Source organism: Electrophorus electricus, chromosome 23 (genome assembly GCF_041902795.1).
Source record: "Electrophorus electricus isolate QZ-2024a chromosome 23, ASM4190279v1, whole genome shotgun sequence".
Lineage (NCBI taxonomy): Eukaryota > Metazoa > Chordata > Actinopteri > Gymnotiformes > Gymnotidae > Electrophorus > Electrophorus electricus.
Window position 1 is genome coordinate 750,275 of NC_137519.1, and position 9,379 is coordinate 759,653.

The 9,379-nt window shown below is 40.2% G+C and overlaps 1 pseudogene; it reads right to left on the reverse strand.

Annotated features, from left to right (window-relative positions):
* Window positions 1-3,285: 3,285 nt before the first annotated feature.
* LOC113588920 (U6 spliceosomal RNA) lies at window positions 3,286-3,346 on the reverse strand (annotated as a pseudogene).
* Between the last annotated feature and the right edge of the window lie 6,033 nt (window positions 3,347-9,379).

The following is a 9,379-nucleotide window of genomic DNA, read 5'->3' on the forward strand; positions in this document are numbered from 1 at the left end:
TGAGGATTACACTAGGCCTGGAGGGTATACAGGTAATTCCCCCAACCCCCTCTCTCATATTCTCACACACACACACACACACACACATACACACACTTAACCCTTTTTTCCCTGTGATGTATTAAACACTTGTATAGGTGAGCTCATCGGGGTGGAGTATCTGTACTCTCAGACCGGCGTAGTGCTGCAGGAGGACCTCGGCAGGGATCCAGATTTTCCAGATGGGATCAGCGATGAGGACCTTCCAGAGCGGGAGGACGAGGGCTTCGAGGATGTGGATGTGGGATTCTATGAGTTTGCGGGCCTCACGTGCTCCAAACACAGTCTCGAACCACTGCCGCCTCTCCATCGCGCAATGGGATCTCATTCTCCGGCTGCCTCATCGCGGACCCGGCCGAGTCCTCGGCATCCGGGATGACCAAGGAGACCGTCCCTGATGGCCAAGTTGCTACCCAGACTCAGGCTTTGTGTGGGGATGCGGAGGATGTAAGTGCATTGTAGTTCTTTCTGTTCACTTTGTATTTACATGTACAGTGCAACACAAGTCCTAAGCACTCCAAAAAAAGGTGTTCAACCATATGAGAGCAGTAAACGTTTGTGTGCTTCAGTCCAAAAGTGTATGTTTCTTTTTTTTATTTCTAGGAGAGCCTGGGACCTGATGGTGTTCCAGGCTACCATCATGTAGTAAACCTGGCCTTTGTGACACAGCAGAGGGTAGACAGCATCGTCCCTCTCTGGGACAAACTGCCGGAGAGTGACGAGGGCGGCGTTGCCTACCCACCTCGTCACAGAGACCGACTTATTAAGGGACGGTTTAAAAGCAGCCACTCTAAGACCTCTGTTGTAGCTGGAACAGAGAGTCTGAAGCAGTAAGTGCACTCTCCATAAACCAATGAGTTTCCTTGAGTTTGACTTGTAGCTGTGTGAATAATTGATTCTATCTGTCTGTGTGTGCTTTTGTATCTTCACAGCTGCTTCCTTGGACAAGGCAGCGGGCCTGCTCAGTGGCCCAGCATCAGCCGCCTCGTGGAGGCCGTGTGCCTGGCGCTTTGTTGGCTTCACCCAGATGGTCAGACCGTCGCTGGGGTCAGGGTGAACAGGTGGGCTGCCGTCATGAGGGACTATGGTGTCAACAGGGACGTAGTCCTCGGCAGCCCCGGCCTCATCACCCAGACCCGTATTCAACTTTTTGAGTTGATTCAGCGGACACTGACCCAGTGGTGAGTTTAGGGGGTTTTATATTGACCTTATTGGCACTGTGGACTATACAGGCTGAGTACTTATAGGCTGTGCTGCTTTTTTTTACAGGTACAATGCCAGGAAGAAAAAGCAGGAAAAGGATGTTCTGCACCTGAGCATTGGCCAATCCAGCACTCCCATGGTGGCCCCGGAACCCCTTGCTCCCGCGCTGAGTAAGCTCCCGGAGCATCCGACTCATGGGCACCCTGCCTTTGACTTTAACATACAGCAGGATGCGTCCGGGCAGGCTTCTCAGCGCATCCGAGGCCAACCTCCTCTTCTTCCCGGCGAGACCCCAACGAGCTCCATTCCAGAAGGCGACGCGACTTCTGCCACTGTCGCCACTCCTACTGCCCCTGCCGCACCGGCCAGGCCCAAAGTGCCCTGGACCACGCCGTGGCGTTGGAAGAAAAAGGCAGAGGCCGAGGCCGCCGCCGCTGCTGCGGATGGACAGGCTGTCCCCACGAAGCGACGCAAGCATGAACATTATGCCTGCAAGCAGTGTGGCCAACCTAAAACTAAAGAGCTTGGCCACAGCAGGTGCACTTCTGCAAGGCGGCAGCGGGGAAGACCGTGGAGCAGTGGATGGAAGAGATGAAGAGAAGAGATGCTGGACAAGGTCAGTGATCTGCTGACCACCCAACTCATCCCATTGTTCATACCTGTACATAGTTTTATATTTATTCCTGCTTTAATTATTTATTCTGTGTGTTGTTCATAATTATTTGTACTTTCAAAAGTGAAAGAGCAATGTTTTATACTGTTATACTTCACAAAGTGAAGCAGCACTGTTTAATACTCTGTTATACTTCACAAAGTGAAGGAGCACTGTTTAATACTGTTATACTTCACAAAGTGAAGGAGCACTGTTTAATACTGTTATACCTCACAAAGTGAAAGAGCACTGTTTAGTACTCCGTTATACTTCACAAAGTGAAGCAGCACTGTTTAATACTGTTATACCTCACAAAGTGAAGCAGCACTGTTTAATACTGTGTTATACTTCACAAAGTGAAGCAGCACTGTTTAATACTGTTATACTTCACAAAGTGAAGCAGTACTGTTTACTACTCTGTTATACTTCACAAAGTGAAGGAGCACTGACTTATTCTGCTTTGTACTTCACAACGTGAATGAGCACTGACTTATACTGTATTTTAAGTCTCACAAAGTTATTCTGCTTTGTACTTCAAAAAATGAATGAGCACTGATTTCTTGTGCTTTGTACTTCAGAAAGTGAACGAGCACTGATTTCTTCTGCTCTGTACTTCACAATGAACAAGCACTGATTTATTCTGCATTCTGTTGCACAAAGTGAATGGGCACCGATTTAAACTACTTTAAGAAAGTGAATAAATAACTTTTTGGTAATGAGACACAATCTCACAAATAATGCACTTGTTATTTTGATTGATATTATTTATTTCATGAACAATAAACAACTATTTAAACAGTTCGGTTTCCTGTGTATAAATGATTCGGTTAAATTAACTTTATTCAATTAACATTCAATTAAGTCAACTTTATTAATCTTATTCTTAAATGAACATGCAATTTTAACAATATATATATATATTAGTGGGAGATATTTTTAAAAATGCGGAAAACCATTAGAAATGCGGAAGACAATGAAACTGACAATCTGTTAAATGTCTGTTGGATTTTCATATGCAATCTTAATCGTGAATATAAAAGTGAATATAATTACGCACAGATAGAAGATATTCAAAAGCGAGTCTAAGAGCATGATACACAGCTACTTGACATGCATGCTCAACTGCACATGGCTACTTAATATGCAAAACAACAGCCAACCCTCTATGGCCATAGTCCCGCCTCCTTGCCAGAGAGGTCACAGAGGTCACCTGGCCAGGAATTTGGGCAGATTCTGGGTTCTGGGTGAACCGTGGGTCCGGGAAGGCCGTGGATGGCATGGGTGGGGTCGGGCGCCTCCAGAAGGGCCAAGGGGGGGCCAAAGCAGCTCCGGAGGGGACCCGGGGCACTGGACTGGCCACAGAGAAGATTGGCTGCCAACAATTTCAAATTGGCCATGCTAATCTTCTCTGTATCGATCCAATTTTAGTATTTGTGCTGCTGTAACAAGCACGTCCTGACCCTTGCACAGAGCACACAGTAAATTAAAGTGATGCATGAAAAGCTTACAGCACTTAGTATTCCCAGATAGGGTCCCACCTCAGTATTAAACCAGCCCAAACCTGTTTACCTTCCAAGGTCAGACTAGCTCAGGCTTTCTCAAGCTGGTGTGGCGGTAAGCTTTGGAGGTTTTGTCAAATTGCATATTCATAGCAAATATGATCACTGTCCAATCTAACAATTTTTTTTATTAATCACTGCACTTCACATTCAACCATGTTAGCTGCAAAGTAAATTAAAGTGATTCAAGAATAGCTTACAGCACCGGGTATTCCCAGGTGCTAACAGATATATTTTTTTATTAACCAGTGCACTTCACATTTGAGCATGTTAGCTGCAAAGTAAATTAAAGTGATTCAAGAATATCTTACAGCACCGGGTATTCCCAGGTGCTAACAGATATATTTTTTTATTAATCACTGCACTTCACATTCAAGCATGTTAGGTGCAAAGTAAATTAAAGTGATGCAAGAAAAGCTTACAGCATCTAGCATTCCCAGGCAGGGTACCAGCTAAGTACTAACCAGTTCCAAACCTGTTTAGTTTCTGAGGTCAGGCATGCTCAAGCTGGTGTAGCCGTAAGCCATATAATGTTTTTTTTTAATTGCCTACACATAGCAAAACAGATCATTGACCAAGCAAACAGTTTTTTTTTTATTAATCACTGCACTTCACATTCGAGCATGTTAGCTGCAAAGTAAATTAAAGTGATGCAAGAAAATCTTACAGCACCTAGTATTCCCATATGTTTAATGATTACAGTGGGAGAACTTGCTAGGAGAAATAACACATTCATTTCACTCTAAATATGGGAACTTTCAGTAAATGGGGTTTGCTTTGGAATTATGTATGTGTTGTTTGGTGTAGCCTATTTGTCTAGGTGCTGTGAACATACACATTTGAGTTTATTTGCTGTCCACGCCCTTCACAATCCAAGCAGTACATGATGGCGTTGACTGTTTGCTGGAGTTCACTAACCTGTTGGCACTTTATACACAGGTAACTATGTAGCTTATATCTAACTTGTATGACCTGTATAGCCTAATGTACATGGAAAAGTCAGATATTCGAAATTCGAAATGTGCTGAAAAAATGTCCACTGAGAGGTTTGAGGACAGAGCCATGCTGCCAAGTATAACTTGCAGCAAGTTAAATAGTTTTCTTTGATTTGGTTTTACTTCTTAAACAAATGTGCAAAAACTACTTTGCAGAAATAAAGTCACTAAAATGCATCTCCTTACAGTCCCGGGTGTGTTGAGAGAAAAAGCAATACTGTTTTATGTTGCCTGATTGAGTACCTTGGGGAGCAACAAGAAGAGCTCTTCCAAGAGTGCCAGGTATGTTATTTACACTTATGACATTTAGCTGACTCTTTTATCCAAAGCAACTTATAAGTATATTCATTATATGCTGATTTTTCTATCCTGAAGGCAATCGTCTGTTCCAGCATGATAATCTTTCCATCGACACCAGTCTGTTAGATTAACAAATGTTTCTTTATGGGATACTGGGGTAAAGCATTGAGATGTTGCTTTTCATTTGTCATCTGCTTCTATTTAACTCCCGATTAATTTTAAAAATCCCTGTTTGTGTTGAAATAAATGGCTTGACCAGGAAAACTGGATTGTACTGGAATAGCATGTAGTTAAATATGCTTGTTAAAATTAAAAATGCATATGCTTGTTTCTTTTTAACATGGAGGATGAATGTGAGTTACACACAGACCAAACCATGAAGGTGCTTGTGGTCCATAATCCAACAGCCAAGAATGATCCTGTAGATGTCTCTATTGTGATAGAGGGCAACCAAGTGCTGAGTGGGTGTAGAAACCAAACAAAGGCATGTAGACTGTTGCTCGGATTGATCTATGCCCTCAACCTGGAATATCCTGAGAAGCTCCAGTTCAGTTTTGAAGTGTTCCACTTTTTTCGAAGCCTTTTTGGAGCTTGACAGGGCAAAGCTGCTCAAGAAGGGCCACAGCCTTAAAAGTGAATGGGATAAAATGCTAATGGAACGAACTGTTTGCACCCATGTACTACTACTTTTGGATCACTGTTTCTCAGAGAACATGGACTAATCAGTTGAGCATATTCCATCAGACTATTTTTGGCTGGTTTAGTGTTATTTTGGTTTTGCTTTTGTCTTTTATTATTAGTAATATTGGATGCTTGCCTTACTCCTTGCTTTGCATATGGCTCTACCTAGTGGACAATTGTGGGCTTGTTTACTTATTTTGATGATAGCCAAGAACCAGATGGAACTTCTATACTGATTATGACCGCAATAATTGATTTTCTGTTAACCTCAAAATAGGTTTTGAGATGTACCTCTGTTACGACCCTATTACCTGTGCCTTTCTAGAGCTCCGAATCTAGGTCCACAAATGGGTGCAACATAAAAAAAAAAAAAACATGGAGACACACTCTGTACGGGAGTTTCAGTTTTGTACACACACACACACACACACACACACAGCATAAACCTAACAGGAGTGTTTCTTCAGGGTGAGCTTTACACCAACACATCAAACAAAACAAATCTACTCAAGTGGATTCAATCATTCTTTCCTAAAACAAAATAAAATAAAATACAATCACTCTTCCCTCAACTCCTTATCACAAAACAGAAATACAACAACAAAGCAAAAACGAACACAGCATCCACCCATACAACTCTGAACAATAAGACAAAAACAATTCTTAATATTTCAGGCAATCATTTATCAGTAAGTGAGTCTCAGTGGTCCTTTTTGACACTGGCTGTAACAACTCAATGCTGCTAATGGAGAAGCAGTTCATGGCCTTGTGGATAAAGCCTCCAAAGATCGAGTACCTCTCAAAGGCTCTATATAAGAACTTAGCTGGACAGCAAGTAATAACTCATAAGGCCCTATTTAAAGAACAAGAGATAAAAAAACAAACAAAAAAAACCCAGTCAACTTCAACACACCAATCACAAAAAGGGTCTACCACAGGCAGTAATTGTACCAACACAGAGCCTTACAAAGAAGCGTCTACCATGGCACACGAGGGGTCTACTGAACAAGACACCCTGCCTACACATTCGGGACGCAGATCTTTAACAGGAGGTTAATTATCCCTTCAACCAATCAGGTTGTCCGTTGCTGTGACAATGTCATCTTGACAGCTCCCTGGTTCTTGGTGCACCCTCGTGTGGATAACCTGAAAAACAAATTCTAATACCACATGACAAAGAACAAATCAAAAGAAAAAACCAAAGAACATAACAACCTCATTTTCTACATTGAAGCATGTGACTAAATAAACACTTTGCAAATACACAATGAGTTGAAACTATGCATATAATTAACCTTTTATGTACTGTTATATTTGTTTGAGCAATGTTTAATATTGCAAACTCTCACATTTGGCCATAATACAATGTTTGCATTTGGAAGCAGAAAAAAAACATTTTCATTTGCATATGTAGAGTGAAGAGGGTCCTTTTGTCCCTCCTTTATCTTTTTTAATATGGTTAATTAAAAGAAATTGACCAAATCAATATTGTGTTTTGTGTCTGACAATTTAAGTAAAACTAACCTTCCCTGAATAAGTAATGGTTAATTGATGATAATGATTTAATTCATTATTATTATTTATTAGATAATTTGCCTACTAACAATCAACAGTTAATATTACAATTTTTTCTAAGTAATTAGTAGTGTAATGTATTGAGAAATGTTATGTAGACTTTAGCTAACTTCTTTTAGTGTGTCATAGCTGTTCAGTTTAGGTACTCCTTACTCAAAATATGGGGTGAAATATACCCAAACAAACTGATTGCAAATTGTTAACTCATGTTTTTTACAGTGTAGTTTATCATTAAAAACAAGATTTATTTTTGTGTCACTTACACAGTCTGGTATAATATGCCAGTGGCTAATTTGTGTGGTTAAGGAATGACACAAAACAGTTAACCTCATGGTTACAAGTGGTCTGAGAAACATCATTTGTAGTTAGCTGGGCCTTCCTGAGTGAGACCTCCACTGAACAACTTTTCTCTGACTGTAAGTGGTAAGTTGCCTACTGCTCAGAATTGCTAATGGAAGTAATTGTAATGACTTCATACACAAAAACAGCAAGGGTTTCACTTAGTCACAGGATGAAATATGTATACATAAATAAATAGAATCCCACAAAGCTTTTTTAAATGTCAAAACAAGATGATTTATTTGTGGTCATTCTCTCAAACAGTAAATTCTCACTGACAAAAAGAAACTTTTGCTGTATAGGTAATTGTATTTGTATCTGAATTGTGAACGTTTTGATATCTGGCCTTACCTCGTCAATTTATTTGAGTGATATAATTGTGTCCATGAGATGGTAGTAGAGAGTAACATATGAGCGTGCAGACAGAATTGTACAGTATCCTCTTAGTGTTATTACTTTACTACAATAACCCCAGAGCTATATTGATGGGAGAGGGCACAATAATTATGAGGGGAACAAATTCTAGCACTCTGAGGCACTGTGTAAAACATGAGCAATTGCTACAGGGTATTAAAGGGACTATGTGTAATTTACAGTGTGCTTACATCTGTCTTTTGATCTTTATATTATTTATTCAGTCAATGTAGTAGAGAATGTTCTTCAGTTGTTCTTAAGTTCTTCCACCTATTGTTTCCTATTCCTACAATTGCTGTCAGGATTTCAAGATTTCCAAAGATTTCTCTTCTGTTTCAGAACTGTTTACCATTTCTGCACGTATAACATTTAGCTGACACATATATTCTAATTTATGACACAATTATAACTGAACAGAATTTGAACAATTGAGCATTAATGACCTTGATCAGGGGCCCAACTATGGCAACTTCTTTAGTTATTTTATACATTTAATTTTTGTGTTGATTTGGGCATCAGTTTCACCCATTCCATTGTCCATCTATGGTGTGTTGTCATAGCAACTGTTCTGAATTAAACAAAAATATACAATTCTCTTCCCCTATAGGGACAAAGTGTTAAAGTGTTGAAGGAAGTCTGCTTTCCTGACAACCAAGTACAAAGTGAGACTAGGCTACATACTGCTTTACTGTCATAAATACATTAATGTAGCCACTGTCATACATTGTTATTATTATTTACATAGCACATTTCTCATACTCAAGGACATATTACACACACACACACACACATATATATATATATATATATATATATATATATATATATATATATATATATATATATACACACATATATGCAGAAGCCAATTTGCACACAGCATAGCCTCTATCAGAAACCACAGCCCTCTGGGGGACTGTACCAGGTGCAGGGGAAGGGGAGGAGGCTAACCAGGAGCAACAGCTATCACTGGAGACACACACTGTTCAGAGTATCAAATGATTCTAATCTCCATGTTTTGGGGAGGAAACCCACACAGAGACTCAAAGAGAACATGGAAAAAGCACTCAGACAGTGATTTAAACCTAAGAACCAACTGCTGAGTAGCAAACACACCAACCACCAAGCTGCCCATCTTACATCTGTGTTTACTAAGATTTTATACCCGTTTAAAATGTTACACATATTATGATCATTTTGATCATTTTGATTAATTCTCCTATGAAGCAAAATAATTTTCTTATATTTTAAACAAATAAACCACCCATGTCCAGTGGGAGTGTCAAGACAGGTCTGCCTAGGTCCAGTGGGTGTGTCCAGATGGGTCCGCACAGGTCCAGATAATGTATATAAACTGTAAACTATACTTACCTCTCTGACTAAACACTGACTATGGGTGGTGATGTCAGAAAAGGGGTGTGTGTGATGTTTTGCTCACTAGAAATGTGCAAGACACTTGGGTTTTGGTATGAGTGTGGTGAGGTGGATTTAAAGATGGATAGATGATGAAGTGAACAAAATTAATAATAATCTCACATGAGATTATTGAACATCACACCTCTTTGAGCATCCAGTTACCATGGTAAGCCTTAGCCATTTTAGTAGAATATAATGTATTAATC